Source organism: Miscanthus floridulus, chromosome 6, assembly GCF_019320115.1.
Source record: "Miscanthus floridulus cultivar M001 chromosome 6, ASM1932011v1, whole genome shotgun sequence".
NCBI classification, from domain to species: domain Eukaryota; kingdom Viridiplantae; phylum Streptophyta; class Magnoliopsida; order Poales; family Poaceae; genus Miscanthus; species Miscanthus floridulus.
This window is the reverse complement of record NC_089585.1, coordinates 52,996,800-53,012,092: the sequence shown is the minus strand read 5'-3', so window position 1 is coordinate 53,012,092 and position 15,293 is coordinate 52,996,800. Positions and strand designations below refer to the sequence as shown.

The following is a 15,293-nucleotide window of genomic DNA, read 5'->3' as shown; positions in this document are numbered from 1 at the left end:
TGCGTGCATGGGAAATTGAGGAGAAGAATAATAAGAGCTGGAGTTGGATCAGGATGAATGAAAGTGATTTGGGCTGCGGGAGAATACTTGGACAAGGAATAAATTAGAGCTCAAAATTGAGAATTAGTGCAATAAAATTTAATTTCTTATTTTACCACATGCAATAATACTTACACATGATGCTCATGACATGGTTTAGTGTTTTGATTAAGGCGTAACACCGAGGGTGTTACAAATCTACCCCTCCTAAAACAAAATCTTGACCCGAGATTTCATGTGTCTAGTGTGAGAAAGAGATAGGGAAATACATTTCGACGCAGCAACTAACTATCAGAACCAGAGAGGAGGTGGGGGTAATGCTTCAATAGGTAACTCTCTTATTCCCAAGTGGCTTCGTCCTCTGAATGGTTTTGCCACTGCACCTTGTAGAACTTTACTACTCTGTTCCTGGTCACTCTCTCCTTCTCATCCAAGATTTTGATAGGGTGCTCCACATAAGTCAAATCTGGCTGGAGGGGGAGCTCTTCAATTTCCACAGCTTCATTAGGAGTACGCAGACATTTCTTCAATTGTGAGACGTGAAACACATTATGTACTGTAGATAAAATATCAGGCAGCTGGAGACGATAAGCAACTGGACCACACTGCTCCAGAACCTTGTATGGACCCACATACCGAGGGGCTAGCTTGCCATGGACACCAAACTGATGCACCCCTCTCATAGGAAAAGAAATGGTGCCATGCGGATGCTCTCTTGGTAGCTGTTATTATATGAAAATTCAGCTAACTTCAAGCACTTATCCCACTTCTTAGGAAAAGAAATGGTACAAGCCCTCAACATATCCTCGAGCACCTGGTTCACCCTTTTAGTTTGACCATCAGTTTGTGGGTGGTATGCTGAGCTTCTAAGAAGATGAGTACCCAGACAGTGCTGCAATTGCTCCTAGAAATGAGAGACAAAGACTGACCCTCTATCAGAGACGATAGTAAGGGGAACTCCGTGTAGGGTCACAATCCGATCAAAATATATCTTAGCATACTTCTTGGTAGTATATCTAGTGTCCACTAGGATAAAATGGGCAGACTTAGTGAGACAGTCTACAATGACCCAAATAGAATCAAAGCCCGTGGAGGTGCGGGATAAACCCACAATGAAATCCATGGAAACATCCTCCCATTTCCAAACAGAAATGGGCAAGGGCTGCAAATATCCTGGGGTATGCATATGATCTGCTTTAACCCTACCACAAGTGTCGCACTCCGTGACGTGCCAGGTGATGTCCTACTTCATGTTAGACCACCAGTACAAGTGGCGCAGATCATGATATATCTTATTACTGCCAGAATGAATAGACAGTTTTGAATGGTGAGCTTCATTCAAAATCTTTCTTTTTAGCTCTTCATTGGATGGAACCAACAGTCTATCCTTATATCTCACCACTCCATGTTCATCAACACTAAAGTGAGGGCCACGCCCTTCAGCCATCAACTTCCTGATGTGAGGAATCTCTTCAGGGTCTTCCTTTTGCTCCCGAATAATCTGCTCCAGCAATTCTGATGTCAATGCAATGTGAGCCAACACCTCTATGTGGTTGAGAGACAAAGGTGTTTCTTCAACCTGATGTGACTTTTGGCTCAAAGCATCAGCTACAACATTGGCCTTTCTTGGATGATAATGGACTTCCAAGTTATAATCCTTTATCAATTCTAACCATCTCCTCTGCCTCATGTTTAGCTCAGACTGAATGAAAATATACTTTAGGCTCTTGTGATCTGTAAAGATATGCACTTTGTTGCCCAATAGATAGTGCCTCCAAATCTTTAGAGCATGGACCACAGCGGCCAGCTCTAAGTCATGGGTGAGGTAGTTCACCTCATGCTTTTTCAGTTGGCGCGAAGCATAAGCTATCACACGCCCATCTTGCATAAGCACACACCCCATCCCTATCTTTGAGGCATAACAATATACATCAAAGGGTTGGTCAATATCCGGTTGGGCCAACACAGGGGCAGTGGTCAGAAAAGTCTTCAGAGCTTGAAAAGCTTCTTCATAGGCTGGGCTCCAATCAAACTTAGCTTCTTTTTGGTGCAACTTGGTTATTGGCTGGGCTATCTTAGAGAAATCAGGAATGAAACACCGATAGTATCCGGCCAGATAAAGGAACTGACAAATCTAATGTACAGACTTGGGAGACTTCCAATCCAACACATCTTGCACCTTACTGGGATCTACAGAAACACCTTCAGTTGTCAACACATGCCCCAAAAACTACACTCGATCTAACCAAAATTCGCACTTGCTGAATTTAGCATACAGCTTGTGCTCCCTTAGTCGAGTCAGTACTATCTGAAGGTGTCGGGCATGCTCTTCATCATTCTTGGAATAGATCCGGATGTCATCAATGAAAACTACCATAAACTTATCCAGCTCCGGCATGAAAACTGAATTCATCAGGTACATGAAGAAGGCAGAAGCATTGGTAAGACCAAAAGACATCACTAGATACTCATACAGCCCATACCTAGTAGAGAAAGTTGTCTTTGGTATATAATGTGGCCTGATCTTGATCTGATGATAGCCTGATCGGAGGTCAATCTTCAAGAACACCATGGCGTCAGCTAGCTGATCGAACAAAGTCTCTATGCGGGGCAAAGGATACTTGTTCTTAACTGTTACCACATTAAGAGGGCGGTAATCCACACACATCCGCAACGTACCATCCTTCTTCTTCATGAAAATAGCCGGGCAACCCTATGGTGAAGCACTAGGACGGATGAAACCTTTGTCCATCAACTCTTTCAGCTACTTCTTCATCTCAGCTAATTCCCTTGGAGCCATGAGGTACGGATGTCAGGAGATAGGAGCAGTACCAGGCTCTAGCTCAATGGAGAATTCTATCTCTCGGTCTAGTGGCAACCTAGGAAGATCTTTAGGGAAAACATCCAGGAACTCACATACCACAGGGATGGAGGTAAGATCAGAAGAGGCTTCAGCTTGGGCAGCAACAGGTAAGACTAGATCTGAGGGTACAATAAGAGACATCCTATCCTTAGAAGAAGGAAGTCATAACTCAACACTTCTCCTCTTCGTATCCAATACTACCCCATACACCCGCAACCAGTTCATTCCAAGAATAGCATCAATGCCTTGCCTAGGCATGACCATGAACTGTATGCGGTAAGTGTGGGTGGCTAATACCAAACTTACTGTATCCATGCGGGTATTGATGAATAATTGTGAACCCGTAGTACAGATCTTATAGGCATACGGTATAGCCATAAGTGGTAAGTTGTGCCGCTCTACAAACCCCATGCTCATAAAAGAATTTGATGCACCAGAATCGAATAACACCAAAGCTGGATGGGAGTCGATGGTAAACATAATAGCCATCACCGGCTCCTACTACAAAACCTGCACAACATCTGTGAAGTGCACCTAGCCAGACCTGCTGGGCACTTTCTTCACAATGATGGTCCTCTTGACAAGCCTAGAATTTGCGGACGGTTGAGCTAACAGAGCTGGCTGGTTCTGGGGATAGGCCCGGGCATAGTGGCCATCTTTGCCACACTTGAAGCAAGCTCCTGGACTGTTCCCAAACCCTTGATGAGGTGGGACCTGCTATCCCTGAGACTGCTACGGCTGCACCTACTGTGGAGGTGCACGGTACTGAGTAGAGGAAGTCTGCAAAGTCTGCTGGGGTTACCGGAACGAAGGCCCACCGGATGGTTGATAGGGCCCCCACTGGACAACCTGTATCTTTTGTGTGTGAGGGTGGCTAGAGGATCCAGCTGCCACCCACTTCCTCTTCCACTCGGCCTGGGACTCCCGCTAAAAACCCTTCATGGCAATTGCGGCATTCATCAGTGCTCCAAAGGTCTGATAGTTCGCCGTGTACAGCTTCTCTTAAAGAATGTGAGCGAGACCGCAAAAGAAGCGGTCCTTCTTCTTGTCATCAGAGTTCACATGGATGCCAGCATACTAAGCCAAGTGATTGAACTTGTTCACATATTCCATCACTGTCATGTTCCCCTAGCGTAGCTCTAGGAACTCGGTCACCTTCTGGTTGATGACACTAGTAGGGATAAAGAACTCTCAGAAAGCGGTGGAGAACTCCCGCCATGTTGCCGAATGATCTGGCTACTCCGTGGCCTAGAAGGTTTCCCACCATGCACCAATGGACCCCAAAAGCCGCTGCGCCGCAAAGTACACCTTCTGCTCGTCGGTCACTCCGAGCAGCCAAAATTTCTACTCTAGAGTGTGAAGCCAGTGCTCTGCCTCCACGCGCTCGTCAGACGGCATGAACGTGGGTGGGTGAGTCTTGAGGAAGTCCTGGTAAGAGGACTGTCCCTCAGGGCAGCGGGCACCACCCCCATTCCCACCGTTGCCCCCGTGGCCTCCATGGGCGAGGCCCGCGACAGCCTATGCCATAATGTCCATGGCACGAGCTGTTTCCTGGCGAGCAGCAGCTGACTCCTGGTGAGCAGCCAACAGCTCTGCCATTATCTCTACGAGAGTCATTGGCGGAGGCGGTGGCGAAGGAGGAGCCAGAAGTGGAGCCCCATGGCTCTCCCCATTGGGCTCATGGGCCCGGCCACTCTCGCCTTGGCCCTCTCCAAGACCGTGAGCCGCCCCAACGCTAGTGCTCCCACGTCCAGACCTTAGATTCATCTGTAAGAGGTAGGAACCATCCGCTTAGAATAACCTTCCCAATCAAAAGCAGGAGATAGAGAAATGATAGCATATTTAATTAAAGCATTCTTTTAATTAATCCTATCACTTTACTAATCCAATTATACGTGAAGGGGAATTTCAGTTGAAGTAAGATGCTATTATCATGATGCATGCTTTGACCTAAACGTTCACTCAAGCCAGAATATAGCGGCATTCGGAAAACTTTTCGGCACATCGCACACTCACTTTCCGTATACTAAGCGATTTCTTACGCAACGTAAGTCAGTGTACGTGCAGAAAACTGATTAAATAAAACAAGTGCCACTATCCTAGATATACCATATTGCTAGGGCTTATATTTATTTACCTAATATAATCGCATCCTACTTTTCGCAAAACTTTTATTGGTCAATTTTTTAAGTTTTGAAAAAGAGTGATAAAACTCGTAACCATTATTGGCTCTGATACCAATTGTGGCAGAACCGCCCGAAATAGCATACTCACAGAGGTGCTCGTCTTCCACCAGACACTAAGCACCCCGAAAGCAGGCTACAGCGAGCGGTGTCCGTTTCATAAGGATCCACATTTTTTCCAAGGATTCAATAATAAGAACGAGTTACAACACAAGTCCATTTCATACATTAGAGTTTCTTAAAAAGTACATTATTATAATACCAAATACCAGAGTGTGGAATGATAACAACGGAATTAAAAAATAACATCTAGCGGTAAGGGGCGAGGATTCCGTCTGAGCCAACTAGAAGAATCCTCCACACAAGGGTACTTCTCATGCATCACCTGCAATAGGGGTAAATAAACCCTGAGTACACAATCTACTCGCAAGACTTATCCGACTAGTGGAAATAATTTCCCGACTCCAAGGGATATGATAAGCTTTATGGTTTGCTAGTTTCTTTTGGCAGAAAGCAATACTAATAGTGAGTCCTTATTTATGTATTATTATCAGCCGTATTAAGTTATCATCTAGCCAGTCTATATAAGCACATGTTCTACTTTCAAGCAAGAGTTGAGCAATCAGTTCCATTTCTTCTCCTTTCAACTTTTAGTTTTTACTACGGTGCTAAACCGCAGATAAGTCGTACCGGATTTCCCAGCGATTCACGAATCAATGTGCCTAGCTGGGTGCCCCAAAGACACACGCCCCGCTTGTACCCCAGGCACAAGCAGGACTAACCCATCACTCTCCTGTCCCGGGTGTACAGGTTCCCGTCCAAACTTAAACTCCAAGCCCCCACTCCTGAGTCCTAGACTCAGTGTGGTGCAAGGACCTCCACCATCTCCGCCTCCAATCAGTCGGTCCGGAAAGAGTCAGATCCGCAACAAGAGAGCAACGAGTCTTCCCTGCGCCTATACCCAAGTATGTGCTCGGGACAATAGATCGGTGACTTGCCTAGAGCCATATGCAACGACCGGTCCTTAATTGACACAGACAGGAAAAAAGTGTAACCGAGCTATGCCCTGTTGGCCGTAGGACACAACCCTTTACACCCACTAGAACCCAACCATATCCCTGCCCGGTCACTATTTTCCTTTCCACCATTTTATCATGAGTGATCATATTTATCACCTAATTGCGAGTAACGACAGGTTACTCACGCTACCGATATCCTGAGCATAGCAGGTACTCGACTTGTACTAGTAGGACTTATAGGTATATATATTTATGCATGTAGTTTTCATAAAATGCCTGTAACTTAAATGCACATCATAGATATATATTTAGTGATCATTTAAAATAGGGGTTATGCTCCGAGGCTTGCCTTGGGCAGGCGCGGTGTCAGCAAAGTCAATGACGGGTGGCTCCGGAACGTCCTCCTACATAAGGATCTCCTCCTCGTACTCTTCGATGACTTCGTCGTACTCCTGCTCGCCGAAGGTCACGATCTCTAGTGGCGCGTTCTCTATATGCATGTAGTGATGATGATGCAATGCTTAGTAATACAGCAACATCAACTCTTAAAATAAGAATACATCTACCAAGCTACTAAGCTAACTCTAATGACTAATACGCAAAGTTACCTATTATTCCCACTAAATAGGTATGAAACATTTCATTTATTATCTTAGCAACTAAAGACATCCTCATTCTTAATATCAATTTACTATATAATAAAACAAGGTGTACTAGCTACCATGCATCACAAAAATTCATTCTCTAAATAACCATAATAATAATAAGCATTTCAAAATAATAAAGTAAGCCTACTAAATACACTTACAGATAGATCATGAATTTAGGAATCTAACAAAATTTATTACACAATAAATAAATAAATTTAAATGAGCGCTAGAGATGAAGAAAATAATATTATTAGAGGAGGCCAATTAGCTTGATTAACCAACTGATCTATTCGCACCTTTGCGTGTTCTTGGAAATGGTAGAACACGAAGCGGTGAATTAGATGTGAGATGCTGGTTACTTGATTTGAGAGAAGTGAATGATCAGTGGAGCGGAACAGCTCGGCGGCTCAGCGTGTCCTTTTAAAGGCAGGAGACGCGAGAATGGAATTAAGCAAGAGGAGGAAAAGGAGGACCACGAGAAGGTTAGGCATGACTACTATGAATGAACTGGAGAAGCATACCGCAGTGTGCCTTGTACTTGAGACTTCAATGTTGATAGACAAATTTGATGTGCAGTAGACCATGGACCTGGACTGGTAGGGCGTGATTTTAGATGAATTTAGGAAAAAGGAATCAATGGAATCGGAGTTCGTATGAGGGAGATATTGATTGCGCAAGGTGGCTGCTTAATTAATTCCAAAAATAAAAGTGATATTATTGGAGGAGGCTAATCTTGCAATTGGACTTGTTGACTTGCACATGGATGTGGGTCTTTGGTCCATGACGTGATGAGGGGGTGTGCTGGTTCATTTATGCAAGTCAAGGAATCAATGGAGGAGGGGACCATAGGTCAAAAGCAGCTGCTTGTGCACGACGTGATTCTCGGATGAACAGTGCTTTCCATGGTGAACAGTATTTTTCTATGTGAACAGTACTTTCCACGTGAACTGTGTTTTCTACGAAGCTGCAGTGCTGACGTGTGGAAACTGTGTCTGATCTTCATTTGCAAAGCAACTGAACAGCGAGCAATCGGAGTGTTGAGCGGGCCGAGCTTGTGAGTGATATTAATGCGTAGCGTGTGCGACACACTATGGCAGCGGCAGTGCGACGTGCGCTGATAATTTTGTAAGGCGATTAGCAAGCGAAGTAAAGGCGGAGTGATTAGAACAACGAAGGAGGACAGTGGCACGTCGCGAGATTGATGGAGATATAATTCTTGCCAAGTGGTATGCTAATAATTAGTGAATGACAATAATTTGTCATTTAACTTTGTGGCTATGGAGCTCTTACGTGGAGAGAGATGACGTGCTGGAAGGGCAACTTGGACTTCACGACGCTTGTTGGACGTGATGATCGGGAGGATCCTAGTGAATGTTATTTGGGTACATTAGTGTGGGTCAAGAAATAATGGATGACACGTGAATTTCTACGAGCTACTGCGGTCGGTCATCTTCGTTTGCTGCCAACTTGACTTGCTTGACACGACAAAGTAAAAGCACTGTGTCTTGCCAAAGAATGTACTGAAGCGTGCTTCGTGGGCTTGCGAGTGCCGAGTGCGTGCATGGGAAATTAAGGAGGAGAAGAATAATAAGAGCTGGAGTTGGATCAGGATGAATGAAAGTGATTTGGGCTGCGGGAGAATACTTGGACAAGGAATAAATTAGAGCTCAAAATTGAGAATTAGTGCAATAAAATTTAATTTCTTATTTTACCGCATGCAATAATACATACACATGATGCTCATGACATGGTTTAGTGTTTTGATTAAGGCGTAACACCGAGGGTGTTACACTGTCCAGCGTCCGGTCAACACTTAACCACTGGAGTTCGGGGTGTACTGACCGGTGCATCCGGTCAACATGACCAGAGCATCTGGTCACCCTACAGAGGCACATAACGGTTCGTTTTTCAGCCGGTGTTATAAATACCACCTCCGCTTGTGTGTGGGGGTACTTTTGCTCATTCCAACAGCTGAGAAACACCTTAGAGAGTGCCAAGAAGAGCAAGGTCCTTGTGAGGTGATTGAGATTTGAGAATCCCAAAGAGAGCCCTCATTAGTGAAGATCAAGAGTAGCAAAGTGTGCATCCACCTTCTCATTAGGCTTGTCATGGTCAAGTGAGAGTTCGTGCTTGTTACTCTTGATGATCGCCATCACCTAGACGGCTTGGTGGTGATTGTGAGCTTGGTGATCACCCGATGGAGCTTGTGGGTGACCCAACTCAAGTTGTGAGCGGTTGTGGGTGATTCACCGCAACAGAGTGTCGAAGAATCAACCCGTAGAGAGCACTTGATCCTTACGTGGATCAAGGGGGAGCTACACCCTTGTGTGGGTGCTCCAATGAGGACTAGTAGGGAGTGGTGACTCTTTGATACATCGGCAAAACATCGCCGTGTTCCTCCTTCTCTATTTACTTTGAGCATTTACTTTGAGCACTTACTTTGAGCAATTCAACTCTTGTCTTTACATTCATAGAATTGACATGCTAGAGTAGGATTGAAACTTAGATTGCAAGTCTTTTGTGCGGTAGAATAATTAGGAACACTTTCTAGGCACAAGGGGTTAATTGGGCTAACCATAGGATTTAATTATTGTAAAGAAATTTAGAATTAGCCCAATTCACCCCCCCTCTTGGGCATCTTGATCCTTTCAACATTGAAACCCAATTTTCATTTCCATATATTGTCACATTGAAACACAACTTTCATTTTCCATACATTGTCACTTCATTGCAACATACATCACAACAGATAAAAAAACAACAGATATAACACACACAATGAACATGTTCATCTTCCAAATCAATGTCTCCATCTTGTGCTCCAGGTCTTTCCTATTGTTGTCGGGACCATTTGGACTGTCAACTGAAACATCTTCATGATCCACCAACTCTGCCCAGTTGGAGGGGCAAACCTAGATGATGCCCTTCTCCTTCAGCTGCTCGAAGTACTGCTTCTCAAATCTATAGTACCCACATAGCTTGGGAAACTTCAAAAAAACCCAAAGTTAGAACCCTAACTGTGACAATGGGGGATGGGCGGTACATAGAACTCACCCCGTTCCTCGCACACTTGAAGTATAGACGCACGTGGTTATCACCATCCTTCTTGGTTCGCCCCTCCACCACCCGAGCACGCCCGTAGTCCGGGCAAGGGATCAACAGGAAGCCCTCAGCTCACCTACTGGATCCACACAGACGGAAGCGATGCGGGAGCTCCGGGCACCTTGGACCCGACGCTCGCCCTTGTAGATGACTCGGCGTAATAGGACAGGGACATGTCTCGCGGTGGGGGGCGGCGGCGGCGGCGGTGGGTGTCGCGCGTGGACCAGAGAAAGGAGAAAAGGGAGTGGATGGGAGAGAGTGGAGTGGGCCGCGGGGTAATACAGATGCCAGGGGTAGGGCGGTCATTTTACATCGGTCTGCTGACTCGGATCCGAGCTGGACAGCAGACCTAGCGTGCCACGCGAGCAAAAGTGGCATATGTGTATCGTTTTTCTCTCTCCGATGCTAAAAACGTATCGCCAAATCTAAAGATGCTATCTTAGGAGTCGCCATCAGTAATAATGGTAAAAAGTTAAATATCCCACTCTCTTCACACCGCGTGCTTCAGTAGGAAGCCTCTGTCCTTGTCATCATTATTAACCCACCATGGTGATGAGCAGTGGCTCTCCGGTCGCGTCTTCGCCAAGCGCCAGAGGCTCGGAGCAGAGTTGCTTCAGTTCAGCCACCGTCCACGGCAACAGCAGTCCGGCGCTGCAGGTCCACTGGTGGCACCTTCTACGCGCGCGAATCCTTCGCCTTCTGCGCTGACTAGTCCAGGATATCCACGGGTCTCTAGACAGGCAACTAAGCGGGCGACTGCGTTCTCCTCCGCCACGCCCTCCCAGCGAGGCCGGTGAGGTCGTCTCCGGCGTAGCTTGTGGGTGGACGGTTGTGTGGCGAAGGGAGAGGGATTCTGCGGAGCACGTCGGAGGGAAGGGAGCTCGACGCTGCAGTGGCTGAAGGTCCCCCGCGCGGCCCACGGGGGGTCTGGGCACCGACAGTCGAACCTCGGCGGAGTGCGGCGTCAGGAGGCGGAGGGCCGTTCGTGGTGGAGTTAAGAGGGGCCGCCGCGGGGAGGTTTCACAGAAGCTCCCTCGGTGGTCGCTTACCCGTGCCGGGTGGGGCGAGAAGACGGCGTGCAGGGGAGGTTGTACGCTGGCTGCTCGACGTTTTGCGGCTCCCCGGTAGAAGTGAATTACAAGTACGAATTTCTTGCACACAGGTTGGTTGATTCGGCTTGCTAAGTGCTTGTCTGGTGTCGGAGTCTCTGTCCTTGTCATCATTATCAACCCGCCATGGCCATGAGCAGTAACCATCAACCTTAAGAGACTTGTTCGCTCATGCACGACCTCATTGGAGTTGACAAACATAATTGTCCTTGCACACTGACACCTCAGCAGTGTTTTCGATCAGTACTGCCGTCGACACTGTTCGCCTAAACGGTTGTTTAGCCCATTTAAACACCATGTAAACGCTACACGGTGGTGCACCGTTTCCGTTTAATCACCCGTTTACCCCGTTTAATTGGCCGTTTAGCCCGTTTAATGGGACGTTTTGCCCGAATAATGGCTAAACGGTAGGTGACCAACTGTTTACCGTTTAATGTTTAGGAAAACACTGGCCGTCGACAACGCACGCAGCAAGTCCATGTGACTCTATTGAAAGCCACGATAGTGGTTAAGTCTTTACTCAGAACCACCTCAGATCGAGACGTTGGTGTTGGGTGTTACAGTCCTTTAGACCATCATTTGTGGTTAAATACTGCTGCCCTGAAGATACGATGAATCAGGAGAGGACGAGTCCTGGGAGAGTTTATAGATTAAATTGGGTCTTCTTTGCTCCTTCCTGATGCTTGGCCGTATGTTTCTACGTGTGATGGTTATCTGTTTAAAGCAACTAAATCAAGCATGCATCCTAACAAAGATTACACTTGCCCCCCAAAAAAACCGAACCAGTCCTTGAGATTGTTATGATCCACGCACATAACCATCGGATGTTTCAGTGACTCCGCCTCATTTTGAATCTTCGGTACACCTCTGCTTTCCAATATGATTCCCGGACCCAGCATACTTACTTCTAATGCCTTGGGTAATTTCAAGTATCTCCTTTTTGAAACCATCCTGCTCCTCCGATCCTTCCTGGTATGTAATGTTCATAATTTCAGGTTGTTGCCGGAAAAAAGAAAGAATATCTAGACTAATCCAGCATGCAGAGTGACCCAATTGCTCCGGCATGGACATACCTACCCACATTGCTGCTTGCAAATACAGTAGACCAAAATTGATAAAAAATTACTAAGTGAAATGGTCGTAGCCTGGTAGAACTGAACTAGTGAACTTTAGCTACTTCACAATCTCTTGATTCATCTTCGTCATTGGATGGAAACCGGAGCCTGAATTCACATGATTTCAAACACAGTGGAAGCCAAATGAAATCAAGAAATATAATTTACATGTGCTCTCTTCCCTAATAAACAACTAATACTGTCTCCATTTTATCATGGTGCCTCTCAGTTGCAAATTAGAAGTACACTCTGGCGTGCTTTCATAGCAAATGGCTGGGCTTACGCCTGGTACGTGGGAGGAGTAATCATGCCACTGCAAATCGTACAGCCTTTTTTAATCAATCAATCTCAAACTTAAATATATAAAAAATACTAATATTCATGATATCTAATCATATAATATGTTTATATATTTGTTTTTAGAGTAAACCTATCCGCGAACGTGCCTGACCACGTATTTAATTAAATTAAGAGAAGGTAACGTGCGACCGCATACACGCCCAAACAAGTACAATATATAAACGACGCGAGTATAAAGTTTTACTCAACAACCAAGAAGGACCTACTGTAAAAAAACAATAAACTGTGCATCAGAACCTAGCAAACAATGAGCACGGGCATCCATAGGCAAGCCTGCACCGAGCATTACCGCCTCCTCTTTAGTTCACAGTGCCAAAGTGCCTGGAATCATAGAACCACCCCATTGAAGAGTGCCTGTTCTGCTCCTTCCATTTAACCAAAACACCAGCACGCCCAGAGAGTCGAACCTTTTACCACAACATATCAATATTTATACTATTTTCTATAAACTTCATCAAATTTAAGAAAAATTGACTTAGTCCAATCTAGAACTGAATTTTTTTTATATGGAGTTTGTGCTAGTCAACATACTCACAACTCACAAGAGCATGGATCACATGTAATTTTCATTTCAAGTTTTTCCGCTCACTTCACTCGTCTTATGATTATGAAGCTCTAGGACCCCTCAAACCTAACAGTTAATGACTTGTAGGTGAACTCGGTGCTCAATCTGAATTGCAAAAAACTTGCAATCTCTTGTGCCCTCCACGCACTAATGCCAGGAATATTTGTCACACAGGTATTTTATCGTGTTGGACGACGTTTGGAATGAGGACGGTGACAAGTGGGAAAAGCTAAAAGTCAGCCTTAAGCATGGTGGGAACGGTTGTGCCGTATTGACAACAACTCGCAAGCAAGGAGTTGCACAACTAATGGGTACAGTTGAAGCCCATGATATTGCACTTCTGGATGATGAACTCATAAAGAAAATCATTGAGACTAAAGCATTCGGCTCGCAAGAGAATAGGCCAACTAAGCTACCAGTGGCCTTAATTGATGGTGTTGTCCGGAGATGTGCAGGATCTCCCTTGGCTGCGAATGCACTAGGATCTGTGCTACGTGGCAAGGCAAGTCCAAGAGAATGGAAGGTTGTCATAAGCAAAAGCATCGCCATAACAAGGAAGATAAAATCTTGCCTATTCTCAAGCTCAGTTATGATGACCTGCCATCACACATGAAGCAGTGCTTTGCTTTCTGTGCTGTGTTTCCCAAGGATACTGAGATTGACATGGAATTCCTAATCCATCTATGGATGGCAAATGGCTTTGTTCCAAAATAAAAAAGATATTCATCTTGAAACCACTGGTAAACATATTTTTGAGGAGCTTGTCTCAAGGTCATTCTTTCAAGATGTGAAGCAAGTTAAAGGGGATAGAGAGGACGATGACGTGTATTGGTATTGCCCTAGGACTACATGTAAAATCCATGATCTCATGCATGATGTGGCACTGTCTGCCATGGAAAATGAAGTTGCTACCATAACTTATGAGAAGCCAAAGCAGAGTGAGTTTCTTCAGAACACTTGTCGCCATTTATTTTTCTCGTGTGATGAGCCAGAGGCCCTTTTGAATGATTCTCTGAAGATAAGATCTCCAGCTATCCAAACACTACTATGCCATAGAAGAATTGAAAGTTCGCTGCATCATTTAGGAAAGTACAACTCTGTGCGAGCCTTATCACTCTTTCAGAGTAAGGACGCGTTCCTACTAAAACCAAAGTATCTGCATCACCTGAGGTATCTTAATGTTTCACGGAGCTATATAGAGTCACTTCCAGAAGATATAAGCATCTTATATCACCTGCATACGCTGGATGTTTCTCACTGTCAGTATCTTAGCCGGCTTCCAAAGGAAATAAAGTACATGACTGCACTTCGGCACCTCTACACTCACGGATGTGGGAAGTTGAAGGGCATGCCGCCAAAGCTTGGGCAACTCACTTCCTTGCAAACACTCACTAATTTTGTAGTGGGTATAGGGTCTGATTGCAGTAGTATCGGAGAGCTGCAACATCTAAATAACCTTGGTGGTTCACTACTGGTTAGTCAACTCGAAAATGTGACAGAAGTAACAGATGCGAAGATGGCGAATCTTGGAAATAAAAAGGAACTTAGAGAACTGTCATTAAGATGGACAGCTACCAAGGAGGAGAAACCACACTGTCTTAAGGTCCTAGAAGGTCTGGAAGCTCCTCATGAACTCAAGGCACTAAGGATAAATGATTACCCAGGAACTAGTTTCCCAGCGTGGATGGATACGCTGCCAAACATGGATGAGCTTCGTCTTTATGATTGTAAGTGGTCGAAGAATCTTCATCTTTATGGGTAAGTAACAACTCTACGAGTTCTTTGTTTGGAAGGATTGGAAAAACTGGAATGCTTGTGCAGCGGTGGTACATTCTTCAGTTTTTCTAATCTAAAGGAGCTTATTCTGGTTGGACTGTCGGCTTTTGACAGATGGTCCGAAGTAAATTGGGTCCAAGGAGAGCATGTAATATTTCCTCATCTTGAGAAGTTGTCCATTAAGAAATGTGAAAATCTAACAGCATTACCAAAAGCAGCACCACTCGGACAATCATGGGGTCAGAATTATACTAAGATATGGTCAGCATTTCCAGCATTGAAGATACTCAAATTAAAATATCTAGAGAGCTTTGATGGATGGGAGGCGATCGAAGCCACTCAAGGACACCAGATAATGTTTCCTCATCTTGAAAAGTTATCTATTCGCAGCTGCCAAGAATTGATAGCTCTACTAGAAGCTCCACTGCTCGAAGAACTGTGTGGGGTACATTATAAAATGGCACGCTCAGCATTTTCAGTATTGAAAGTGCTAAAATTAAAAGAGTTAGATA

The 15,293-nt window shown here is 45.1% G+C and overlaps 1 long non-coding RNA gene across 1 annotated transcript in view; it reads right to left on the bottom strand.

Annotated features, from left to right (window-relative positions):
* Window positions 1-12,949: 12,949 nt before the first annotated feature.
* Window positions 12,950-15,293, bottom strand: part of LOC136456053 (uncharacterized) — a 110,202-nt gene continuing 107,858 nt past the window's right edge. The window contains exon 2 of the long non-coding RNA XR_010759329.1: window positions 12,950-14,112. This is a non-coding gene — a long non-coding RNA (uncharacterized lncRNA). The remainder of the gene's footprint in view (window positions 14,113-15,293) is intronic.